Genomic DNA, 24,901 nt, shown 5'->3' on the forward strand with positions numbered 1-24,901 from the left:
GCCCGCCCACCCCAGGCTGGAACTGCTGAGTCTGCCCTCCGCCTCTGCCCAGGACAGCTCAGCACTTTCCTGCTCTCTCAGGTCCTTGCCTTGGAGGCTGTGGCCGCCCGTAGCTCCTGCTCCTGCCACACTGGTGCTGCCCGCCTGGCGCAGAGCCTGCCGGTTCTGTCTGGGGGCTGGCACCGTGGGCTCTCCCTCTCCTGTGGACTCTGTCCCCAACACGTACCAAGTGCTCTGACCACCAGGCGTGGGCCTCAGTGCTTTATCATCAATTCCCAACCACTCCACAGGAGAGGTAGGGTGATCACTGTCTGCTGCCTCCCTGTGGTTTACAAACCAGAAGCCTGAGAACCAGACAGCCTAACCAAGTCGCTCAAGGCGGTGCAACTAGCAGGCGGCAGAGGAATTTGAACCCCACACCCTTGAATCTTTACATTATACTGTGCCCCTTCCTCTCTGTGCCTCAGTCCCACCATCTGTACAATGGGCAGAGGAGCAACTATGCTCCCTGCTGCCAGAAGTATGGGAGGAACAAACAAGATTGTAAAAGACAGGCCTTGAGCAAATGTCCTCTAAGTCCTTCCTCACTACCAGGAAGGAGCAGGGGAAACCGGGAGCCTGCAGCCCCCAAAGACCTGGGTGCACAGAATGTATCAAGAAAGATGGAGGAGGAGGGAGAGACAGGGCCCTTTGCTGAGTGGAGGAGGTGGGTGGAGGTCAGCTGCTCAGGCCGGACATCAGCACCACTGGTGGGGGCGGTTAGCAGGAAGGGAGAAAGGAAGGAGGGAGGTGGAGCAGAGGCAGGGAGGTCAGAAGAAACAGGGCATGCATCTTTCAGAGCAGGGACCATCTGGACAAGGAAAGGGGACAACTACCTCACCTCCTGTGCCCACCAGTAGCTCCATGACCACTCTCCATGGTCCCCTGCAGGGCTGGTTTTACAGAGGGGGAAATAGGTTCAGAGAAGCAAAGCATGCTGGTCCCACCAGCTGGAGGAGTTCACCCAGGGTGGAGCTGGGCTCTGCTCCTGCTCTCTGCCCATTCCCCCTGTGCCTGGGGATACACAGAGGCCCCGATTTTGCACTTTATCCCAGACCTTGGGCATCGATCCCTCCTTTGGGGGCTTCCCAGGCTCCCAGGGAAGAAAAGAAATCCATGTAGGGTCACCCCAGCCTGACACGGACTAGTGTTCTCTCCCACAGCCTTCCTGGAAGGGAAGAGCCAAGCCCAGATTCTGGAACTTTCTACCCATAATGGCTGTCTTCAAAATGAAAAGCTGCTTTAATGGTGGCTTTTCTGGTAGGCCGCTGACCAGAGGTGTGCCTGTGTGTGTGGCTGTCCACTTCACTGTGCGTGGTGCCCCTCTCTGTGCCTCTTCCTGCCTCAGGTTCTCCCTGGATATAGGTCAGACATAGGGTCTAACCCTCACAGAGACAGCTGATGTTCCCTTGTGGGTGACCAGGGCAGATGCCCAGGGCAAGAGGTGGGGAGAGGGAGCATAGGCCCCAGTTTGGAACAGGGAGCTGACCTCCCGGAGTCTGTATCGCAGCTGGAGCCACAAGAGGCTCATTTTTGATCTGGCTCAAGCAGCCACTTGGGTCTCCCCAGGAAGCCACTAATCCCATCGCACATTGGTCTCCTAGGGGGCAGCTTCCTGAGGATCTGAGCCGCCCTCTCAAGAGATATTTGGGGTGCTCCACCCCATGGTTCTGGTCTCAGTTCCTGGGCTGGAGTGTGGATTTCCTTCCAAGTCCTTGGTTCTGCACATGTCAGCTTGCAGGGCCCATTGACGGTTACCCAGCAACGCGGCAAATATTTGGGCCAGCCAGACCGGTCTGTGCCCCCATTCCTTGAATTAGTGAGACCCTAGAAGGCATGCAACCTCATGGGCTTTGCCTATTTTTAAAAAATATCTGGGCACTTCATAAAAATAACTCCCCTTGGCAGAATCCTTCCTACTGGCCTCTTGTCCAGGGCTTTCTATTTGGGAACATGGATGAGGCAGAGAGGGGCTGGCAGAGCTGAGGGCAGAGGGTAGGGTGAGAAGGCAGCACAGACCAGTGTCAAGAGGAAGCCAGGGCTTCAGGACAAGAAGGCCCAGATTTCACCTGCTCCACTACCTCTGGCAGATGTGTCTGAGTGGAGCCCCAAATGCTCAGATGTGCATGCCCAAGCCCGGCCCATCGTCTCCCCTCCCTTCGGATCTGCCTGCCCCCAGGTTCTGCCCTCTGTCTCAGTTCCCAGCTGACAGCACCCCCCTGAGCCACCCCAGGTAGAACCTGGCTCCTGCCTCCCAGCTCAGGAGATAGTTTCTGTTCCAGCGGCTCTTGCTCTGCACCCCTGTTCTTGCTCCACTTCTGAACCCCATCTCTGTCTAGATGCCTCAGTGGGTCTCATGGTGTCTCCAATCCAACCTCCATGTTGGAACCACAGAACCCATTCTGAAACGCAAATGGGATCCCCTGAAAGTTCCTGCAGGCTCCCGGAACCCCTGCAAGCAGGGACCATGGCCCGCTCAGCTCCCCAGACCCCTCTCCCTGTCCCCTACCAATCCTGTTGCTCTGGGCATTCCTAATCCATACTCCCCAGGTCTCCGGAGCCTTGTCAGGTCGTTCCCAGTGTCACCACTCTCTCCCTTCCCCATCCGCCCCACCTTCCCCACGTCGGCCTAGCCTTTCCTGTACCTTCTTGGATCTTGGGGCTGAGCAAGCTCTCGTCATTCCTGGCTCGATGTCTGTCACCACCCCCAAACCCAACACCGCGCATCCCTGTTCTCTTTACTGATATGTCTCACCCCTTCCTGCCACCCCCACCCTCTGGCTCTAGTCTGCCCTACTGCATGAGGAGCTCCTCCGGGCAGGGACCCAGGGCAGCCCCTGCTGGCCCCCTGTGAATTAGAGACGCCCTTCCTAGGGGTGACCACCGGGTGGAGCCAGTGGTGTCCCTCCCAGGGGCCCGCGGTCTCTGGTCCCTCTGTCCCTGCAGGTCATGGCTCTGCAGCAGGTTTCTGCTCTCCCCTCGGTGGTGGGTGCTGTCTGCGGGTCCTCCAGGGGTACCACAACAGGTCTCGGCACAGTGGGCTCCCAGGCCCTCTCTACCCTCTGCCACTTTGGCCACCTTTGCAGACGCTCCTTCCCCAGGGATTGCACTGATTTTATTCCTGCTATTGTTGAGATGGTACAAACAAAAAACCTGGGTGGAATTGACAGGCTGGGGTGTCCAGGGTGGGGGGCCTGGTGAGAAGAGGCAGGAGGCCAGGACGGGAGGGGCACCTCATGCTGCACTGAAGCCTGGGCCTCCACGGCCTCACCCCACCCCATTTCTCACCTACTGCAGTAGCAGCTGCCTCCATCAGTAACTCTGGTCTGTCCATCTTGTCATGCAGGGAGCAAGTACCTGGCTCACTGGGACAGAGAGCCCTCTTACTCAAGCATCTGACGGGGAGAAGGATAACCCTACCGTGGCTCATGACAGATTTGGAGGAAAGGCCGAAGTCCTCACAGTGGCTTATGTAGTCATTGATTTGGTCGCATCCTCTCTCTGACCTTGGGTTATACACTCCTGCCCTGCGCCCCTACTTCCCTCACTCTGCACCCACCCCAGTGGCCTCTTTGATGTTCTTCCTACACATCAGACATGTTCCTACCCCAAGGCCTTTGCTGTTCCCTGACCTCAGATTCTCTGGGCTTGGGATCACAGCCTCACCCTTCCCCCCCCTTTTGGGGTACTGGGGACTGAACCCACAGGCACTAAATCACCAAGCCACATCCCCAGCCCTTTATTATGTTTTATATAGAGACAGGGTCTCACTGAGTTTCTGAGGTTGGCTTTGAACTCTCCATCCTCCTGCCTCAGCCTCCCCAGCTGCTACGACTCCAGGTGTGTGCCACTGTGCCCAGCGAGCCTCGCCCCTTTGCATCTGTACTCAAGGGCCACCAAAGCAAGGCCTTCCCTGTCCACTTGTCTAAATCGCAATCTTTCCCCAGCTCCCCCAATTACCTGCCTAAAATTTCCCCATAGAACCTGTCTCCCCCTAAAGCGCAATTTGTCTTTCTAACTCATTTGGTGCTGGTGTCTCTCCAGGATGTAAGCCTCCTGAGGTCAGGCGCTCTTCACTGCTGGATCCCTAAAGCCTGGCTGAGAGTAGGTAGAACGAGTGAGATCTTGCAGAGTCAACAAAACAAGGAACAGATTACAATAGTAACCAGGAAAATAGCAGCTGCCATGGACAGACACACACACTGACACCATGTCCTTTAAAGCCATTTATCATTTCCTGAAATCCTCCAACACTCCCACGCCTCATCTGTTAAGGTAACTGAGGCGTAAGAGGTTAAATGACTTTCTCAAGGTCACTCAGCCAGTCGGGACTGAGCCAGGCTAGCTGTACTGCAAGCCCCTGACCAGAATATGGTCACAATTGCAGGAAGAGGCTCTGCCTATGCCTGTCACCATCTGGAGGCTCACTTGGTCTCGGCCCTGGGACACCAGTGCACTTGCAGACTTTGGCATTTCTGATCAGCACTGGACCAAAGCCCTGGGATGGCCAGGGGTATGTGAATGTCTGTCCACCCTCTGTCCCTGCAGCCCGTGGTCCACTCCTGTCTTCTGTCCCCAGCAAGGCCCTTTAGTGGACCAGGGCCATCTGATGTCCTCCTACATCAGTGTCCCCACCTGCAGCCACCTGAGAGCTGGGCTTCATGGCACAACTTTCACCCCCTCCTGCTGGGCCTGCCCGCCATGGATCATGTCAGCACTGCATGAATTATTTTCTGACTGAAATTCTTTCTGAGTCTACTTGTCACTCCCTCTTCTCGTGGTAGCTCCCTGGCCCTTCATTTCACACTATCCTCTGCCATCACCTCCTCCAGCAGGGCCCTCGGGGAACGTTGTATATGAAATTATTTTGTGAAATCCAATAAAAATTTTAATCAGGTCAACATCATTGCAGGAAAAGGAAATGATGGATCTTCCCTGATGCGGAAAAAATGTGGAAAAGAAAAAAAAAAAGTCCACCAATCCACGCATCTGTGCACTCGTGTACACCCACATCCATGTGTACGTGCACCCCTCTTGGTATACTCGGGTGCCCTGCACTTGCACACACACGTGTCTGTTCATGGGGTTTTCATACATGATGGGACAAATCCCTGCCACACTTGAGGCTTCAGTTTTGCCATCTCTTCAATGGGCCTTGATTGCTGGCCTCAATTCCCTACCAGTTTGGAGACTCCATTGTCTGGAGCCTGCTGGACCCTCACCAGAGGAAGGGCGGCTTTCACCTACTGCTGAAAGATGTCATCTCAGAGAACAGAGAATGGAGCCTAAAGTTCCAGACCCCCTCTGTAGGCCCACCCCTAACATTTGTGAGGTCTGGGTAACGGTACAAATGGAGGTTCCCTACAACATGACTAGATACTGAAGGTTATAAATCAGCCCAACAAACTGTTTAACGAGACATGTTCTAAGGGCTGGGGATGTAGCTAAGCGGCACAGTGCTTGTCTAGCACGTGCAAGGCCCTGGGCTCAATCCTCAGCACCAGGGGCTCAGTCACTTCTGGGGGGTTTGGCTGGGGAGGAGGCAAAGCCTCTCATTATAACCCAAGGAAGCTGAAGAGGGAGAAGTTGTGAATTGTGGAACGATTTCTTGCTTCCCGTGATCACTGGGGTGCTGGTGCCCCTCCCCTAGGCAGTTTCCGGCAAGGGGCTTTCCACCAGCTCTGTGACAAAGTGGGCTGGGTCCTGCCAGGGCCACCTTTTTTCAAGTTTTAGGAATTTGGGGGAGATGGCTCCAGGTGTGCAAGATCTGTAAGATAGGCTGAGGGCATGGGGAGGGGCTCCCCAAGGTCCTTGGGGTCCCTGGGTGGGGATGTCTGCCTCCAGGTGAGGCAGGGGAGTGAGGCCTGTCACCTATGGGACAGCCCTGCATTGAGTTAGTAATTTATTTCAGATGTAGAACTGGAGACACAAGTGCTCCTGTTCCTCGTCCTCTTGTTAACTCCAGGCAAGGATTTCATTCTGCATATTTCACGAGAGGCCTGGGTGAAACCACGTTTTGGAAGGAGCACAAGGGTGAAGTCTGTCTTCAAATCCTGCCTCCACTATTGATTGGCTTGTGACCTCACCTTCCATTTCCCATCTGTAACCTGGGATCCTAGGAGAAAAACTGCCTCCCTCTGCTGTTGAGGGCTAAGGGACCCTCCTCCACCCCACAAGCACCTTGCAGACACAGAGGACACGACAGTGAACAAAGCAAACAAAGTCCTTCACCCTCAACAAGTGTGGCATCGGGCAGGTAAGTGAACTAGTCCAATATCTGATAGATGTTGATAAACGTGAAGGAGATAAATAACCAGAGAGGAGACCAGGGAGTCTCCGTGGAGGTGGGGAAGGTGGCCAGGAAGTGCTACCCGGAGTGGGTGACATTAGAACAACGACCTGAAGAAGGGAAGGGAGGAAGTCTTGAGGACCCTGGGGAAAAGGTAACCAGGCAGAGGAATCAGCAAGTGCCAGGCCCAACGTGGGGTCAGGCCACTGCAGGGGGCTGGGAGTGAAGGGTGGAGGAGCAGTAGGGCCTCAGGTCACCCAAGGCCTAACTCCAAGTGAGTGGGAGCCAATTGGAGCTCTGAGGAGAAGAGTGACAAGACCTGATGTTAATTTTTTTTTTTTTAGTTGTAGATGGACACGATACCTTTATTTTATTCATTTATTTTTATGTGTTGCTGAGGATTGAACCCAGGGCCTCACATGTGCTAGGCAAGTGCTCTATCTCTGAGCCACAGCCCCAACCCATCCTGACTCATTTTAATAGATCAGTCTGGCTGCTCTGGGGACCAGAGACAGGGGCCAAAGCAGGGAGACCATCAGGAGGCTTTGCAATAGCTGTCATGAGAGAGGATGGTGGTTTGTTTGGATAAGTAAACAGGTGATAGATGATGAATGGCAGGGGAGATGGTTTTTTTTTGTGTGTGGGTGTGTGTGTGTGTGTGTGTGTGTGCGCGAGCACGCCTGCCAAGGATTGAACCCAGGGTGCCTAACCACTGAGTCTCATCTCCAGCCCTTTTTGAAAAAATGTTTTGAGACAGGGTCTCGCTGAGTTGCTTAGGGCCTCATTAAGTTGCTGAGGTAACCTGGCAGAGGAATCAGCAAGTGCTTTGAAATTTCGATCCTCCTGCCTCAGCCTCCAGAGTTTCTGGGATTACAAGCATGGGCCACCATGCCTGGCTAGGGGAGGTGATTTTGTGTCACAAAATAACACACCATTCTGTTATTAAATGTCACATGGTTAGAAAACTTTTTTTGTTTGTTCTTTTTGCTTGTTTTTTTTTTCTTTAATAAGATGTGGCTTAAGAGGGTTTTTTCTTAATATTTATTTTTTAGTTGTAGTGGGACACAATATCTCTCTTAATTTATTTTTATGTGGTGCTGAGGATCGAACCCAGGGCCTCACACATGCTAGGCGAGTGCGCTACCGCTGAGTCACAACCCCAGTCCCTCTTTTTACTTGTTGTAGAATGTTATTCTGGTTTTAACTTATTTCAAGCATCTTGGAAACATCAGGAAAGTTCCCACCACACCCCCTCCCATTCCTGCCAACCCAGCTGCTTCTGCCTGCAGCCTCCTGCCACGGCTTCCCGTGGACTCCAACTCCTGCTCTGCCGCCGTGGTTCCCGGCTCCTGTACAGCTCCTGCAAATGCAAGGAGTGCAAATGCACCTCCTGCAAGAAGAGTGGCTGCTCCTGCCGCCCCGGGGGCCGTGCCAACCGTGCCCAGGGCTGCATCTGCCAAAGGGCCGTAGACAGGTGCAGCTGCTGCCCCTGATGTCGGGGAGCCCCACTTCCACATGTGCATAGAACAACATGAAGAAACCTGTTTTTTTCCCCCCAACACTTCCTACATAGCTTCTTCTATAAAATGTGTGGCTGGGAATAAGAGTTGTTGACTTAAAAAAAAGTCTCTCATTAGTGCTGAGGTGACTTCACCTCCTCTCACCCTCGCACAGCTCCTCCCCTGCACTGGGGACAACCGCTTTCAAATTCAAGGACTCCGGGCTCCTCTGCCTAGTTAGTGTTTTGGAACTGGTCTTTGTTTTTATCATCCGCACTGCATTTGGCTTTACATTTACTTTCTTCTTCTCATTTTCCACCCAGTACTGGGGATTGATCCCAGGGCCTCCTGCAGGCTAGGCAAGCCCTCTACCGCTGGGCCACACCCCAGCCCTGTGTCTGCCTCCTATTTGAGACTGAGTTTTCTCAAGGTACTGACAGAAAGATGTCTTTCTTTTATTTATTTTAAAATGTTCTACATAGCTGGGCGCCATGGTGCACGCCTGTGATCCCAGCGGCTGGGGAGGCTGAGACAGGAGGATCGCAAGTTCAAAGCCATCCTCAGCAACAGCGAGGCACTGAGCAACTCAGTGAGATCCTGTCTCTAAATAAAATACAAAATAGGGCTGGGGATGTGGCTCAGTGGTTGAGTGCCCCTGAATTCAATCCCTGGTACCAAAATCAAAAATACAAAAAATGGGCTGAGGTTGTGGCTCAGTGGTTAAGCACTCCTGGGTTCAATCTCTAGTAAAAAAAAGTTCTACCTAAATTGATTGATTTAAAGCATAATACAGGGGGCTGGGGCTGGGGCTCAGCGGTGGAGCGCTCACCTAGCATGTGCAAGGCCCCGGGTTTGATCCTTAGCACCACATATAAGTAAATAAATAAAATAAAGGTATATTAAAAAAAGAGAAAAATACAGATAGTATGATGGATTGGCAAAAAACATAAGGTGGACCCTGAATGACCAAGGGGTTGGGGGATTTCTGAACTAAATCATAGAGCTTGTTTTTAGCTGTACTTTCCCTCCTACCCCCAGACACTGCCATGCAAAGGCCCTGCGGCTCTCAGTGATGCTTTGTACTTCGCAGTGTCTCCCAGATTTCTGCTGGTCCTTGAATCCCCAAATCATCTCCAATGACCAATCCTGAATAATAAGAATAATACAGGGGGCTGGGGCTGGGGCTCCCCTCCTGTTGGCTCCACTAAGGGAAGTTAGTGGTAGCTGAAATGTGGGCTGAGGCGTGGGATAAAACCTAGGAAATGAAGTGCCAGGAGCACAGGGCTGGCTCAGGAAGCAGGGCTCCACCCTCCTGCTGCCCCTTTGTAAGGGGGAGGGGGAAGAGAACCTTGGCAAAGGCTCCTCCAGCAGAGAGTCCTGATAGTGGGGGAGGAGGCTGGGGGCTACTAATCACCATGACTGTCAGGGCCCAGAGCCAGCCTCCCCTGCTTTCCTGCCCCCAGGGAGCTGGACCTTGGGAGCTGGACTGTAGTCACATTTTCTTAGCCTTCTCTTCAATCTTAACTTGCCCTTTCTCCAGTGCAGCCCGTACATCACCACTGAAGGTTGGTGACTGGAAGGAAGGGAGGCCAGGAGGGGAGCAGCCTGAAGGGACATCCCCAGGAAGGGATTGTTTTGGCCCCAGAGAATAGCTGTCTATGGCTCCAATCAAGAAGGATGGGTCTGGCCAGCCCCCTCCCAACCAGGCCCGGCTCGTGCGGGGCTGGTCATTTGGTGCAGGTCATTGTCACAGCGCAGACCCTATTGCCCACCTGTGTATTCTAGGGGCTTCGTTCACTAGGGTCCCAATCTGGCACCCAAATACTCATGTGCTTGCCCTGGATCCCTGCAGATTTGGGTTCAGAGAGAGGAACTGAGCAATTCCATGCTGCAGATTCTGGGTGCCTCCACGAATCTCACCCTTCTGAAGCATTCACGCAGGACACAGGGATGTTTCAGCGTCTCTGGAATTTTGGCCAGAGAAGATCAAAGTGGCCTGGCCAGACTGCCATTGCCTGCCCTCTGTTGCTGTCCTGGCTATTTCCCATGGACCAGGCCCCAGCCTCCCTCATGGTGAAGGTCCCAGGGTGGTGTTCAGACTCTGATCCTGATCCCTGGCCAATCGATCCCATCTGAGATGTCCTCATCCCCAAAGGACCAGGAGGAAAGAGCCCTGCGGTTCCTCCACGGCCCTTGCTCAGCACCGGGGTCTCCCCGACTCCTGCTCCAGGCCTCCCCTCGGGCCCTTCTCTGGCTGTGGAAGTCCCTCCAGGCCTCCCCTTCCAGCCAGGACCCTTTCTGGCCCCGGATGTGCCATCAGCTCACTACATCAGTTGGGTGGGTGAGAGGAATGGGCCTTGTGCTGTCGCATCAGCTTGGGTTCCCGGGGCTGGCTGGCCAGGCCGTTGGTCCCAGTCTTTGTCTAGGCTGTCCTTGGCCTCAGCAGCCCCACCTCCCCAGCCCCTCCCCAGTGCCTCCGAGGGCCTCCCCTGCGGTAGGGACCTGGACCTCCTCTGTTGGTCATTGACTGCCAGGTGGCTGCCTGGAATGCTTCTTGTCCAGATTTGTCAGACAGCAAGTGGGGGACACTGTCCCTTCTGGCCCTGGAATGTGACTTAGGAGGCAGAGTTAGCAGAGACCACGGCAGGTCCAAAGCTGCCCTGCCTGCTGGGCCTCACCACCCTGCTCTTGAACAGCTGAGCCCAGCTTCTCCTCAGGGACAGTTGGGGACATTCTGTCAATCTTTTGGGGTGTTCTTGAGCAGCCCTTCTGGGGTATCAGAGACGGCCAGGAGAGTTTCCAGGAACCTTCCTGCCATAAGGAATCAGGATGCAGGGAGGATCTAAGACCAAAGGCCAGAGGCTGGGAGGTGGGGTTGGGGGCATTGGAGGGGGCACCCAGCAAGCCTGGAGTGAAGGAAGTGTGCGAGCTGGAGGCCAAGCAGTAGCTGTGTCTTCCCAGAACACCCAGGTCACCAGAACCCAGGGCTTAGATACAAAATGTGCGCTGAGGCCACGCAGAGGGACTGGGACTCGGGAGCTGGGTGGGCATGTGCTTGGCACACACATGGCCCTGGGTTTGATTCCCAGCACCAAAAAAGAAAAAGGAAATAGGCCCAAGAACACCCCTTCTGGTGGAAAATCCTGGGATGGCCCTGGGTTGGAGCAAGTGACTTCAGGCATAGTGGGCCGTGGGGGAAGGGAAGGTGACAGCAGCCCCTCTGGGCAACGTGGGTAGGAGCCCTTCAAGGGACCGATGCTCTCAGATGCTTGGTTCCAGGTAGCTTTGCAATACACACTGGAAGAAGAACCCAAGATGCGAGGATAGTTGTTCTCCTTCTCCTTCTCCTTCTTCATCCCCTTCCCCTTCTTCTCTTCCTCTTCCTCTTCCTTCTTTTGTTGGCACCCACTATTGAACCCAGGGGTGCTTAACCATTGAGCCACTTCCTATGTCCTTTTATATTTTATTTTGAGACAGCTGTCTTTGAACTTGTGATCCTCCTGCCTCAGCTTCCTGGCCATTGGGATTACAGGTGTGTGCCACCAACACCTGGCCTGCAAGGATGATTCTAAAGAGTGAGAGACTCCAAGAGTCTGAGGTGAGAAGCTTCCCAACTCTTGAGGCCCCACTGCCCCTCCCTTGCTGGATTGTGGCTGGATGGGGGCCGGTCTTCCCTGGACGTGGGGAGTTGCCATAGACCTTTGTAGAGTTGGCTTTGAGCTTCTGGTATGTCTGAAGGTGAAGCCCTGATTTATTTGGAAACACAGCTTCTACTTTCTGAAGAGACAGCACCATTTTCCTTCTTCACTGCCTGGGGCCAGCCTGTTGGAGAACTGGACACAGGCCGGATCTTGCTGAGGGAGAGTGTGGCCCAGCATGTTTGTCAGACCACTCAATCCCGAGCAGCTCTCCCTCCTGCCAAGGGGGCCAGCACAGGAGGCCAGAGATGGGGCCAGACCTGGGGAGACACCCACTCTCTGCTCACCTGGGTCCAGGGCTCTCCTACCCTCTGTGGAGACAAGGCTTCCCCTGGGCTTGGCTCTCTCTTCTTCTTCTCCCCAAAAGCCCCAGGTCTCAGAGTTGAGCTGCTGGGGGTAGGGGAGATAAGAGGGTAGGGGACAGGTGGGGCCTCCCCCTGCTCCCCTTACCTTCCTAAACTCCCAAGGCCTGATTCCCATGGTCTGTCTCCTCTCCTCCCTCGATCTAGGAACCCTCAAAGGCGGGAGTACACCTGTCACCTTTCATTCCTCCCTAAGGTTTTTCTTCCCCCCCCCCAAATCACCTGATTTAGTGAGTTTAGAATGGCCCCAGAGCAGGCGTCCCATCCCCTTTTTCAAAGTTCTAACAGGTCGCGGATGTGACTGTCCTTGGCTGTCCAATGTAGGAGGCCCATGTGGCCCCGGGGAACTTAAAATGTGGCTGGTCTGGATTGAGCTGTGCTGAGAAGGTAAATGTACTTTGACCTCAGGGGTCCCAAACAATCCAAGAATGTAAGACATCTCATGAATAATTCTTAATATTAATTACACACTGAAATGATCATATTTTGGATGTACTGGGCTAAATAAAATTCATTTTAAAATTTATTTAATCTTACTTTTTAAAATGAGGTGATGACAAAGTTTAAATTCCATGTGCCTCACATGTGCGGCTCATTAGAGGTCTTTGTATTGGCCTGTGTGGGTCGAAGGCAGGGCTTTAGACTGCTTTGAACACAAAGGGAACTTGGGACCCTTGGGTGCTGACACTGAACCCCAGAAAGAGTTTCCACGTCTTTTCCGAGATCAAGTTCTGGGGTTGTGGAGGACCTGGTGGCAGGGCTAGGATCTGCCCAAGTAAGAGGAGAGGGCTTCCCCTGCTCCTGGAGGTGGAGAGCCTGTGCCCTCCAACCAAGCCCTGAGCAGGGAGGTCCCAACACACAGGGGTCCCAGTGCTTAAGGGCTCTGGAGCAAGCTCCGCTCAGGGTGCCAGTCCTATCCCCACCAACAAAAAAACGGGTGCCACTCAGCTTCCTCATGCAGTAAATAATAGCTCCATGGGAGAGTTGTGAGGATTAAATGGGTGAATACGTGTGAAAGAATCCGAATACTGTACGGCACCCAGGAAGTGGTTGGACTCACAGTCAGTGTTTCCAGTGCCTTTGCTGGATCACTCAGGGCAGGAGGGCACAGACGGGGCAGGCAGGCTTGAGTCCCAGTTCTGCCCTGGCCCTACTCTTCTCAGTGTCACCCCCATCTGGTCCCATGAGGGTTACCAGGACCCCACTGGCCCAGGGCAGGCTCCAGTGAGATTGTCCCTTCCTCCTGAGGTGCTTGTCATTACCCCTAGAAAGCTGAGTGGAAGACTAGAGTCCCACACTGGTCTGGCCGGCGGGGGAAGGTGACCTTGAGCCCTGTGGGGTGGGGGTGGGCCAGGCTGGTAAGGGGCTAAATAGCTGGAGGACCCAGGAGCCTGTGCTCAGCCAGACCCTCAGAAAGCCTGGTCTTAGCCCTGTTGGAAATTCTTAAGCTGGGATTTCGGTTTAATTACATATTGATTAAATGGAACAAAGGCGCGGGGGCTCCAGGGAGCAGGCTCTGTGAGCGCCTGATGGAATTTCATTCCTGCTCTTTCCCTGCCTCCCACTCTCTCACAGCCTGGAGCTTCCCCTGCCGAGGAGCCCAGCTCCTCGGCTCCTCGTGGCATCTCTAGCCCTGCCTGGAAGAGGGGACAGCAGGTGACCCTTGGCCACAAAGCGCTGGGTTTTCTTCCCTGCATCAGCCCCCAGCACTCACCTGTCTATTATCCCAAACTCCAGTCAGGTCCTGAAGAGCACCCGTGACAGAGCCAAGGTCATGGCCAAGGTTAAAGGCAGATCTGGGCCTTGAATCTGAGTCTTTGACAGGATCTCTTCCTGTGCCCTCCAACACAGAGAGCACAGCTCTCTGGGAGGTATAGGGTGGCTTGGGGACCTGACTCTGTCCAGGTTCTCCGGGACTCCATATGGAGAAGTCCCTGAAGACGCCCTATCCAGCCAGTATTTACTGAGCACCTGCTCTGCACAGGTTCTGTTCTAGGCACTGGGGAGTGAGTCTGCTGTGCTCTCTGACCTCCATGGAACCCTCAACCTGCCTGGAGAACCAGGCCTCATCTTCCTGAGCAGATGACCGCTGGCCTGAAGCTCAGAGAAAGAGAAGGGAGCCAGGGCTGGGCAGAGAAGGGAAGGCACGCCCAGGAGAGGGGACAGCACCAGCCGCAGAAGACTGGAGACAAAGGGAGGCTCTTGGGTGGAACCAAGGAGGACAGATGGAGGAATGAGGCAGGTGGCAGTGGTTGAGCTGAGGCAGGAGCAGGACCTCTCACGAGAGGCCTGTGGTTGTCACAATGGGGCTTCGCAGGCTCCTCCTGTTTTCTCCCAGCAATGCTGTTTGGGGAGTTGACTGCAGACCGGGAACCGAGTTGCTAATTGGTTTTATTCCCTAACTGGTGACTGGTTCAGAAAGGGCTCAAATGGTCCAGTTCAAACCAATGAAAGGCTGAGATGAAGAAGGACATCTTTGAACTGCTAAACCTACAGCTCTGAGGCCTATTTCTGAAAATCATGTTTTGTAATCCATTTCATTTCTTTTTTTTTAATTTAAATTTTTTATTTTATTTTTTAACTACATGAAAGTGGAAACATTACAATTCTTATTACACACATAGGGCACAATTTTTCATGTCTCTATATATAATGTATGTTCACGCCAATTTATGCTTTTATACGTGTACTTTGGTGGTTTTTTTTTTTTGCATTACAATTCTTAATACACCTATATACCACAATTTTTGTACCTTTGTTTGTATATAAAGTAGGTTGATACCCAATTCATGTCTTCATACATGTACTTTGGATAATGATGTCCATCACATTCCACCATCCTTGCTAATCTTCTGCCCCCTCCCTTTCCCTCCCACTCCTCTTCCCTATCTAGAATTCCCATTTCATTTCTTTCTTTATTTTTCTTAGGCCATTTTTTTAAAATTGGTGCATTATAATTATACAAGATAGTGAGATTCATTATGCCATTTTCGCACATGCACATAACATAGTTTGCTCCCCCACTACCTTCCTTTTCCTCCCCTACTCCCTCCCCCCATGTACTCGTTCTACTCTACTGATCTCCCTTATGTTATTATTATTATTATTTTAATTAGTGCATTATCATTATACATATATAAGCAGGATTCATTGCAGTAAATTTGTACACAGATATAGCATAATTTGGTAGATTTTGTTCCCAAGTGCTTTCCCATGCTCATTAATTTCTTCATGGAATAAACTAATACTAGTTGGATATTTTGTTACTTCCAGCTCAAAGCAGCCCAACCAATGCATCCACTTAGGCCACAGGCAGGACTTTGGACTTCACCTTAAGAGCAGAGGGGAGTCACAGAAGAATTTAAGCATGAAAACATTTTCTTTCTAAAACTATCACTCCAACAATATGAATGTACTTGATACCATGGAACTGTAAACCTAAAAATGATTAGTATGAATTCTGCTGTCATGTATAACAAATTAGAACAAATAAATAAATTAATTTAGAAAAATAAAAATAGTAAGTTTTATGTTGTGTTTATCTTATCACAATAAAAATAAAAAACCGGAGCTGGGCATAGTGACTCATGACTGTAATCCTAGTGGCTCAGGAGGTTAAGGCAGGAGGATAGTGAGTTCAAAGCCAGCCTCAGCAACTTAGTGAGGCCCTAAGGAAGTCAGTGAGACCCTGTCTCTAAATAAAATATAAAAAAGGGCTGAGGATGTGGCTCAGGGATTGAAAAAAAAATGGAGACATATTGCTCTGAGTGCAAAGTCAAGGAGAAGGAGGGGTGAAATGAGATACCAGCTGGTGGAACAGTCTATCTAGGGAGGCAGTAAGTTCTGCATCAGGGAAGTGACTAAAGAGCACTACCTACCATCTGTCAAGGGTCTGGGAAGGCATCCCACGCCATGGGCAGAGGTTGGGCACAATGGCGCCTCTCAGTTCCTACCCACTACCTGTGCTGCCGACCACTTCCCTGCTTCCCTGGGTGTTAGCAGATCCTTGGCCTCAGAGTGGCCCAGGAGTCAAAGGGAAACAGCACTCCCTTCTCTGCCGTTTTCCTCCACAACACTTATCACCTTCAAACATTGGCATCGTTTACTTATTTATCTTGTTTATTGCCCATCTCTCCCACTCAGACTGTGCTGTTCAATATGGTGGCCAGGAGCCACAGGTAGCTGTTTGATCACATAAATGTGCCTTGTCTGAAGAGCCAAGTGCCATAACTATAAAAGATTTTAAAAATTGTGCAGAAAGAATGTAAAAGAAGCCAGGCGTGGTGGCACACACCTGAGAAACAGGCTTGGGAGGCTGAGGTAGGAGGGTCCTGAATTCAAAGCCAGACTCAGAGACTTAGTGGGGCCCTAAGCAACCCTGTCTCTAAATAAAATACAAAATAGGGCTGGGGATGTGGCTCAGTGGTCAGGTGCCCCTGAGTTCAATCCCTGGTATACCCTCCCCCCACCAAAAATGTAAACAAATTAATTAATTTGAAAATACTGATCAATGTTGACATGATGATATTATGGATATATTGGCTTAGGTAAGCTGTCTTACTAAAATCAGTGTCATATCACTCTTACTTTTTCAATGTGGCTACTGAAAAGTTAAAGCTCACTATGTGGCTTTCAGTCATTTTCTGCTGAAGAGCATTTTGCCAGATCAGAGGTTGCCAAACTATGGCCCATGGGCCAAACCCAGCCAGCCACCTGTTTCTGGGTATCCCACAAACTAAGAATAGTTATTACATTCTTAAAGGATCACAAGAAAACAAACAAAGTATGCAACAGAGCCTCTGTGTAGACCACAAAGCCTGAAATATTCATTCTCTGACCTTTTACAGAAAACATTTGCTACATTTACTGCTGTACTGGGCTGCAAAATCGGCCAAGGCAGGAACTTTCATTAGTTTTGTTTGTCACTGTGTCCCCAGTGCCACTGCTGGGCACACAGTAGGTGTTTAATAAATAATGAATGAATGCGTGGCCAGACCTTACCTGGCTGCTTTTTGTTTCTGCCCTGAAAAACTGCCTTCCAGAGGTCCTGGCTGCTCCCAAGGGTAGAGCTAGCCTGTACCTGCGCCAGGCACCCCACAGCCAGGCCAGATGCGGGGCTGGACCCCGGGGCTGGGGCAGGGCAAGAACAACACACTCAGGGCAGCGTGCTCTCTCCTCTTTGCCTTTCAGAGGCCAAAGTCGTCACCACTGTCCATTCCTGCTGCCAAGAGCCCTAGGGTGAGGTGGGGAGGGCGCATGGGAGTTCGCCCACCCTCTAAACCAGGGCAGTCCAGAGAGGGCTCTGGATTGAGAGGCAATCAGCCTCGGCCCAGGCTGGAGTTTGGGCTGTTTTATTCCTCGGGGTCCAGTTCTTTTTCAAGGATATGGAAGGCAAGGCTATTCTAAGGCCACAAAGCCAGGCCCAGCGGTGCTTGATCCTGCCTGTCCTGGGCAGGACGCTGAGGCTTCAGTGGATTAGAAACCAGGACTTGGCCATCATGATCTGTTTTAAAAAGTAGGCCCCGTGTTTGGGGACCTTAATGCTAAGCTTTTATATCCCTTGCAGCAACATTCCTTCTGACCCTCTCCACCTTCCAGCATGTGCAGGGGGTGATTTTGGTGACACTGCCTTGCTTAGACTCAGCCCAGAAAGAAAAAAGAGAGATGTGTCCCCTTATTGGGCATCAGAGATAATGGAGCAAAAACCCAAGAGATCCTCAAGCCAAGGGGGGGGGGGGCTGTCGCTGGCTCAGGGGAGCAGACCCACTTGGGTGGGAGGCAGGATCGGTTGATGGGAGGGGCCAGCTTTGCCATCAGACCCACTCCCTAGTGGGGGAAACCACTTAATCTTTCTGGACCTCAGTTTCCTCCTCTGTGGAGTATCTAATGGTGAGGGCGGTTGTGAGGGTCAGAAGCAGTGGCTGAGCAGAGTGGCTGGTGCATAAAAAGGGCCTCCGTAAATGGCCACCGAATTGATTATTCAGGAAACAATTCCCTCACCAGGGGCCAGAGAAGGAAGAGGTCTAGGCAGCTCTTATTGGCTCAGGGTGGCCAAGAAATTCCCCTTGGCTTGGAGAGACCCAGTGAGGTGTATCTTGGAGCTGGGGGTGTGTTACTGAGAGAAGGAGAGAGAGTAAATGAGAGAGAGGGAGAGGGAGGGAGAGGGGGAGAGAGTGAAACAGGAGGAGAGACATGCATGCTGTTCTTCTGCCTAAAAACCTCCTCCTCATCCTCCCTCTGGACTCAGACCTCCTGCACGGTGGCAGCAAGAGATCCCCAGCTTTGGTGTCCTCCTTCTCTCCTCCCCACACGAGCTGCAATTACAAAAGAAAAATCTATAAAAATTAAGTGATTCTGAAAGGCTGAGCAAAGACCTGGAGTGTGTAGGGAGGAGAGAGGAAGGACTGTGCCCTTGCTTCTTGTCCCTTCTTTTTATTGTCTTTCTCTTGCTTTCTGGTCCTTTGGGGACAAGGTGTTGGAAGGAACACCTGAAACTACCCCTCCTGCTTCTGCTCCACCTCTCCCAGAAGTCCCCATTGTATGCGAAGCCCTGGGTGAGACTGATCTGCCTTCCCTGTAGGGACCCCAGCTGGTGGGGACAGACATCTCAGGAGATTGTTGATGACAGATGACAGGGATGCTGACCCCTAAGGCCTGAGGCCCCTTCTCTTCCTCTTAACATGCTGAGAAATAGGGAAGGAAGGACTTTTCTTCAATTTGTCCAAAATATAACCGCCCTCCTGGGTGGTTCCTGCAGGTGACACCAGAGAAGGAGAGCACCTTGCTCAGCTCAGGAAGACTTCAGAGAAAGCTCCCTGGTCCAGGGTGTGGAAGTGTTCTCAGGAATGCAGTGGACTGGGGCAGGGTGAACCTCTGGTCAGGGGGAACAGCACATGTGAAGGCTGGAGATGCCACTGTTTCAAACATGGACACCTGTTCCGTGTGTGAACATATCAATTGGGACCTATGATGGGGGTGGGGAAGGAGCTGGGCCAGGAGGCCTCCAGTGCCAACCTCAGGGGCATGGACTTCTTGACCAGTAAGTGACAGGAAGCCTTCTGAGGAGGGAACATCTGTGCCCCAGTTTACAGGCAAAGGGATTGGAGGCTCGGGGTGCTGGAGACCTTGACCAAGTTCCCCAGACTGAGGGCTGGGCCCGGAGGGCAAGCGCTGGCCTCAGCCTGCCTCTGATAACAGCGTTAATGACTCTAATTCACTTTAGTCCATTAATGACTCTTTTATTGAGCAGAAGCAGGCGCCGGGAGTGCGTGGGTGTGAGCCGCTGTGCAGGCGCCTCAGAGCTGTGCCCCAGAGAAGATGGCCATTTGAGCCTCCCTGGACAGTGGTCTGGGAGACCAGGGTATTGTCCCTGTCCCTGTCACCATCTGGGCTACAGAGCCCTAAGACACCCCTCCAAGCTAATGAAGTCTTCATTTAGGGGGTGGATGGCGGGCACTGTAGTTGCCTGGACCTAGCCTCAGTCCTTCTTGGGGTACTGATGTGGTGGGGAACTGGAAAGCAGGACCAGCCCAGTTGAACAAGTGTCTCTTCCCATGTGGCCAGAGGAGGAAAGGGATTCCCCCCTGCATCTGGCTGCCTACCCCCACCCTTGTCTTTGATCCCACAGTCTGGCATGGGGGTCGGGGACAGTATGAGTGGGCTCCGGGAGGAAAGAGGCTAAGCCATAATGCTCGCTGTTCCAGAAACACTTGTAGTAAAAATTGTTAGAAAAAGAGGTTTATTCAAAGCCAGCTTTAAGGAAGACGGAAGCAACTTAATTGTTTCAAAGTCCCATTTCGGAAATCCCTGAAAATTAGCAGAACTTTGAAAGAAGAGTCAGGGAACTGACAAGAGGCAGGAAATGTCTGTGTGTGGACTTAGCCCGGCTGCGGCAGGCTGGCCTGAGTGGACAGTCTCCGTTTCTTCTGGCGCCTGTCAGGGTGGGGGTTGCAGCCCTTCAACTTCCTTCATTATGTCCCATTATGTCATCATGGCCCAAAGCAATCTTGTAGGTTTTTGCTACCTTCTTTCTGGGGCCAGTGTCTGCATCTTCTTAATTTGGTGGTAGTGGTGGAAATCCCAAAGTGAGAGGTGAGGCCTTGGCCAAGAGCACCAGCCAACAATGAGGGTCCTAGAGCACAGGAGGATCCCTAGGTTGAGGAGGGGCTGGCCGGAAATTACTGCCTAACTCAGCCTAGAGTAGAAATAAACCATGCATATGCATGAGGCCTCATGACTATGCATGAGAGGAAGAAGCCTAAAGCTCCAAGGGCTTGGGACAAGGTAGGGATCTCCTGCCCCCATCCCTGCAGCCCTAATGGCTTCTGTGGCTGGTAGTTGTTGAAGGAGCAGAAGAAGGTCACTGCCCTGCAGCAGGCCTCAGTTTTCCCATCTGCACAGTGGTGACAAATTTCTGCTTACATTGCCTCCTAGAGATGTGCAGAAGGCCAGAGCCTGGCAACAGCCATCACTAAATCAGATGTCTCTGAAAACACAACAAGGGGATTCAGAGGCAGGGATTGCCCAGAATCTTTAGTCAGGGTCCCAAAGAAGCAATACTACAATGTGAACCCCATTTCACAACGCTAAAACTGCAGCCCAGATAGGAAGAAAGACTTGACAGAGGTCACACTGGTAGGTTCTAGGGCCTGTGGCCGACTTTAGGACCCTGGACGGGACTGCTTTTCCTCAGCCTGGGCGCCATGTTGCTCCCGTCACTTCACCAGGGCTTTCTGAGCCATTTGTTTTTATGTCTGTACATCGGGTGGCCTGCGAGCAGGGCTGGCGTCCGCCTGTGAGTATAAAACTGACAAGAGGCGCTGGCAGAGTGTGGAAACTGTCAGCAGAGCAGCCGCCTGTGAAATTAACATGATATCGAAAGCGTCAATGTTTATTTACTGGAAATATCTGGACAGGATGCAAAGCAGGCCTGCAGCTGGTGCCTGAGGGTGAGGGTCACCCCTGCTGTCCCTCCTCTGCAGCCACTAGGTCCTGATGGCATAACCAACTGACCCCCATCTGAGACACCCCCTCCCCTTGTCTGCTTGACTTGCTGAGGAACCAGGTCTCATGGAGAAAGTGAGGCTTCAGTGACATTTATCCAAAAGTAATCCCTGTCATTGTCCCAGAGTTCCAATGATGGTGTCCAGGATCTAGTGAACAGGGAGGTCCTTGCTGAGGCCTGTGCTCTCTGGACATCTCCAGAGAAGTCAAAACTCCTGTTGTGTTGGTCATCTGTCCCTCTCCCCGGCCAGGAAGGGTTGGATAGTTCTCCATGGCAGCCCTCCCCCAGGCTCAACTGATTGGGTCAGGTTGAGGTCACCCAACTCAAACTTAGCCAATCAGAATGTGTCTCATGGGGTTTGAAATCAGGGCACAAAGATTAGGTTAGCTGCAGGGAACTGAAGTAAAAGGTGTGCTGCCTCCAGGCAGGGGCTGCCATTTTGGGGTGGTGAAGTTCAGCCAAGGGGAAGCTTGGTTGATAGGGACAGGGAGGAGGTGGAGCCAATGTGCAGCGGGGACTAGAAATGAGAGCCTTCCAGCTCCAGGTAGAGATAGACACACACAGGTGTTTTTCAGCTTGGAGAGGAAGGACGGCAGTTGATTCTACAATTGTGCTTCTTAAAATTTCTCTGTTACCTTACAAAGGGTACTTTGTTTGAAAGAGGCAGAATTTTCCCTGAAAATGGCCCTAAGACAGACTGACATGCAGAGTAAGATGACAAGAAATAAACTTAAAAATGTGGAATTAGTTGGAAAGGAATAAGGGGCAGGGACTGGCCCATGATATGTGGTAACAAAGCTGCTAATTCTGTTGTGCTCCATGGTTATTGGGACCCAGAACTTGGGCCCAAGGAGAGCCAGGCTCAGGGGACCATAGAGAAAGACAGAATCAAGGATTTGGTTTTTGGTTTTGTTTTGCTTTGTTTTTTGATTTTTAGTTGAGGATGGCCACAATCGCTTTATTTTATCTATTTATTTTTATGTGGTGCCGAGGATCAAACCCAGGGCCTCACATGTGCGAGGCAAGCGCTCCACCACTGAGCCACAACCCCAGTTCCAAGGACCCGTTTCTTGCCAAGACACTCTCCTCACCTGCCTCTGCTCTTCCCAGCATCCTCTGTGAACTGAAATCATGGCTCTTGGTAGCCCAGAGACTCACCTTTTCCAGAACGAACTCAAGAAAAATCTACGCTGGCACTCCCCGGCTCCAAATTCAAGTATCCCAGGAAAGGACTGTGTTTGGCTGGGGACTGGGGGCAACACGATTCCTCATCCACTCGCAGCAGTGAGAATATGTAGGTGTGACGGGCCCAGCTTGGGTCAGCTGTCCTTCTCTAAAGCAGGCCGTGTCCAGGGCAGTGGGTTCTATAAGAAGACAGTGGTTTCTACTCAGCCCGTATGGCTAGGGGTGAGGGAGGAGGAACCCACACAAACAGGGGCTCTCTGAGCAGACCGAGCTATGGATGGCCACTCTGTTTTTCAAGCGTGGGGATCTGAGGAGGGGTCAGCTCAGTTTTCACCACCTACCTCTCTCAGGAGAAGCACAGGGGACTGGTTGGTCTCTGCTGATGACAACTGTGTAGGGCTGGGCTGAAAACTTACCCTCCTCCGCCCTTGCCATCTGGAGCTTTCCAGTCCCTGGGCCTGGTTTCCCTTCACAATTGCCCAGCTGATGTGCTGGTGCCCAAAGTCTCCTCTTTCCTACATTCTGACCCGGGAATCTGGATTTTGACTGTAGCCTCTCCTGGGATTGTTTGGGAAACACTGGTTTAGGCCCTGGAGGGTGAACCTCTCACTTGGCTAGAAATGAGACCAAAGCAGAGGAAGGATGGCACCTGCAGGATAGATTCAGTCACCAGGAAGTCTTCACAGCAGTATTCTGTACCTTGGCTGTGCATTAGAGATACCCAGGGAACTCCCCAACCCTCTCACCTTGCCCGAGCCTCTGCAAACAGGAGCTAGCCAGCGCAGTTAGAATTCATGTTCCCCTGGTGACTTGGATGTGTAGCCAGGCTTGACAACCACTAGCCTGGGGAAAACTATCATTTTGACTCCACCTACACTCCTGCTTCAATACCTTGCCCCTCCCNAGGGCTGGGGATGTGGCTCAGTGGTAAAGCACCACTGGGTTCAATCCTGAGCACCAATAAAAGAAAAAGAAAAAAGAAAGAAAGAAGAAGAAAGTGAAGAAGTGCATCCCCATCCTCCACTCCCCCAGGCTCAGGCTGGCCTGGGCTTCCCTGAGCCTTTGTCCTACAGGAACCACCTTGTTAGAGGACATCTGTAAAAGGGCTGCTTTCCTTGCAGCCAAATAGTTTTAAATACAGACAGCCCTGAAAGACAACACTTAGCTCAGCCCTGAGTCCCGCTCCATTCTCTGGAGGGTCCAGGAAAGGACAGCAACTGGCACCAGCTAGGTCCTTTCCATGAGCATTGTGTCCAAGTTTCCCAACAACCCTGTAAGGGGGGGAATGATTATCCTCTTTTTTTTTTTTTTTTTTTGCAGAGCCGTGCAGTAATGTGCCCCAGGGCGCCTGGCTGATTAGTGTGGAGCAGAGGCATAAACCAGGGTGCGCCAAATCACTTCCAACCGATCTCACCGGAAGCCAATTATGCAAAGCAGGGCAGAGTGGAGGGCCTGCTGCGGTGAGGGAATGGGGGCTGCTGCTGGTCTGCCCCTCCCCTGCCCCCAGTAGAGACAGGCTTGAGGGTGGGGCTGACCATTTGAGGATAACTCTCTTGGACCTTGGCCCTGGGAGAGAAGCTGCTGGAGAGGCAGGGCCCAGGGTCCACACACAGGGCCTGCCGGACAGCTGCCATCACTCCCGGGTCATCATCATCGTAGCTACTGTGTGGGCTACAGAGCAATCCACAGAGACTGCTCCTGGCCTGCCCCCTGTGACTTCTCATCACATCTGGTGCTCATATGGCTCATCCTAATTTTTAAATGTTACTTGAGGGAAGTGGCTGGGGTCTGTCTCCTTCACCACACACTAGGCTCCCTAAGGGTAGGAACTTTGCTCATCTTGTTCTTCCTATTGTTTTCATGCCCATCCCAATGACAGGTGAGAGTAGATGCTCAGTATGGGAGGAAAGGAATGTTCCAGAACAAAAATATATACCCCATTTTTTAGACTGGGAAAGTGAAACCCAGAGAGGAGAAATGGATCAGGGTCACACAGGAAGTAACAGCTGAGCTGGGCCAGAACCTGACCCAGAGTCTGGGGGTGGAGGAAGCCCCAAGAGACCAAGTGGCGGTGAGAGTCAGGAGGGATGTAGGCGTACACCATCCTGACAGATTGAACGTGGGATGAGAGAGGTCACGAAGGCCCTGAGTAGAAGTGCTTTTCCACAGTCAAGACCCCTCTGACCAGGAACAAGCTGCCCTTCTGGAGCTAGTGAATGAGCAGTGACAGCTGTCCTCAAGATTGAGAGCTGTGGCCCTTCCAGAGTGGGCAGCAGATGGGCCATGAGCTGGAGAACATGAATGGCCCGCAGGGCCTTAATACAAGGCCTGCTAGAAATTATGCTGGATTTCAAGGTTGAGACAGAGAAAGAGAGGGACAAAGAAAGAGAGTTTGTCCATCCCGTAGGAAAAAGACAAATACGACTGGCTGTCACTATGGGCTCTTAATTTCCACTTTGATGGGACAGATCTCCCTTTTGGATAGGGCACCTGGTCTTGGAATGGGTCAGGTCGCATGGCAGGGACAAACCCTCCTTGCCGGCCCCTGTGAGTCCCAGGGTCCAGGGACCCATGATTGTTCTGAAAGGCCAAGGACGGGAAGCTGTGTAGGGAATCCATAAGAACAATGACACTAGAAGCAGACATTTATTGGCCACTTACTCTGTGCCAGTGTCTGTTCTAAGGAACTCGCAGGCATGACCTAATCTGTTCCTCACAAGCCACATGGGCAGCTTGCCCAACATCACACACTGGTAGGTGGCAGAGCCAAGATTTGGACCCAGCTCAGCTGGCCCCAGCCCCCATGCTTTTGAACCCCTACACTC

The sequence above is a fragment of the Marmota marmota genome, unplaced genomic scaffold (assembly GCF_001458135.2).
Source record: "Marmota marmota marmota unplaced genomic scaffold, marMar, whole genome shotgun sequence".
In the NCBI taxonomy this organism is placed as follows: Eukaryota; Metazoa; Chordata; class Mammalia; order Rodentia; family Sciuridae; genus Marmota; species Marmota marmota.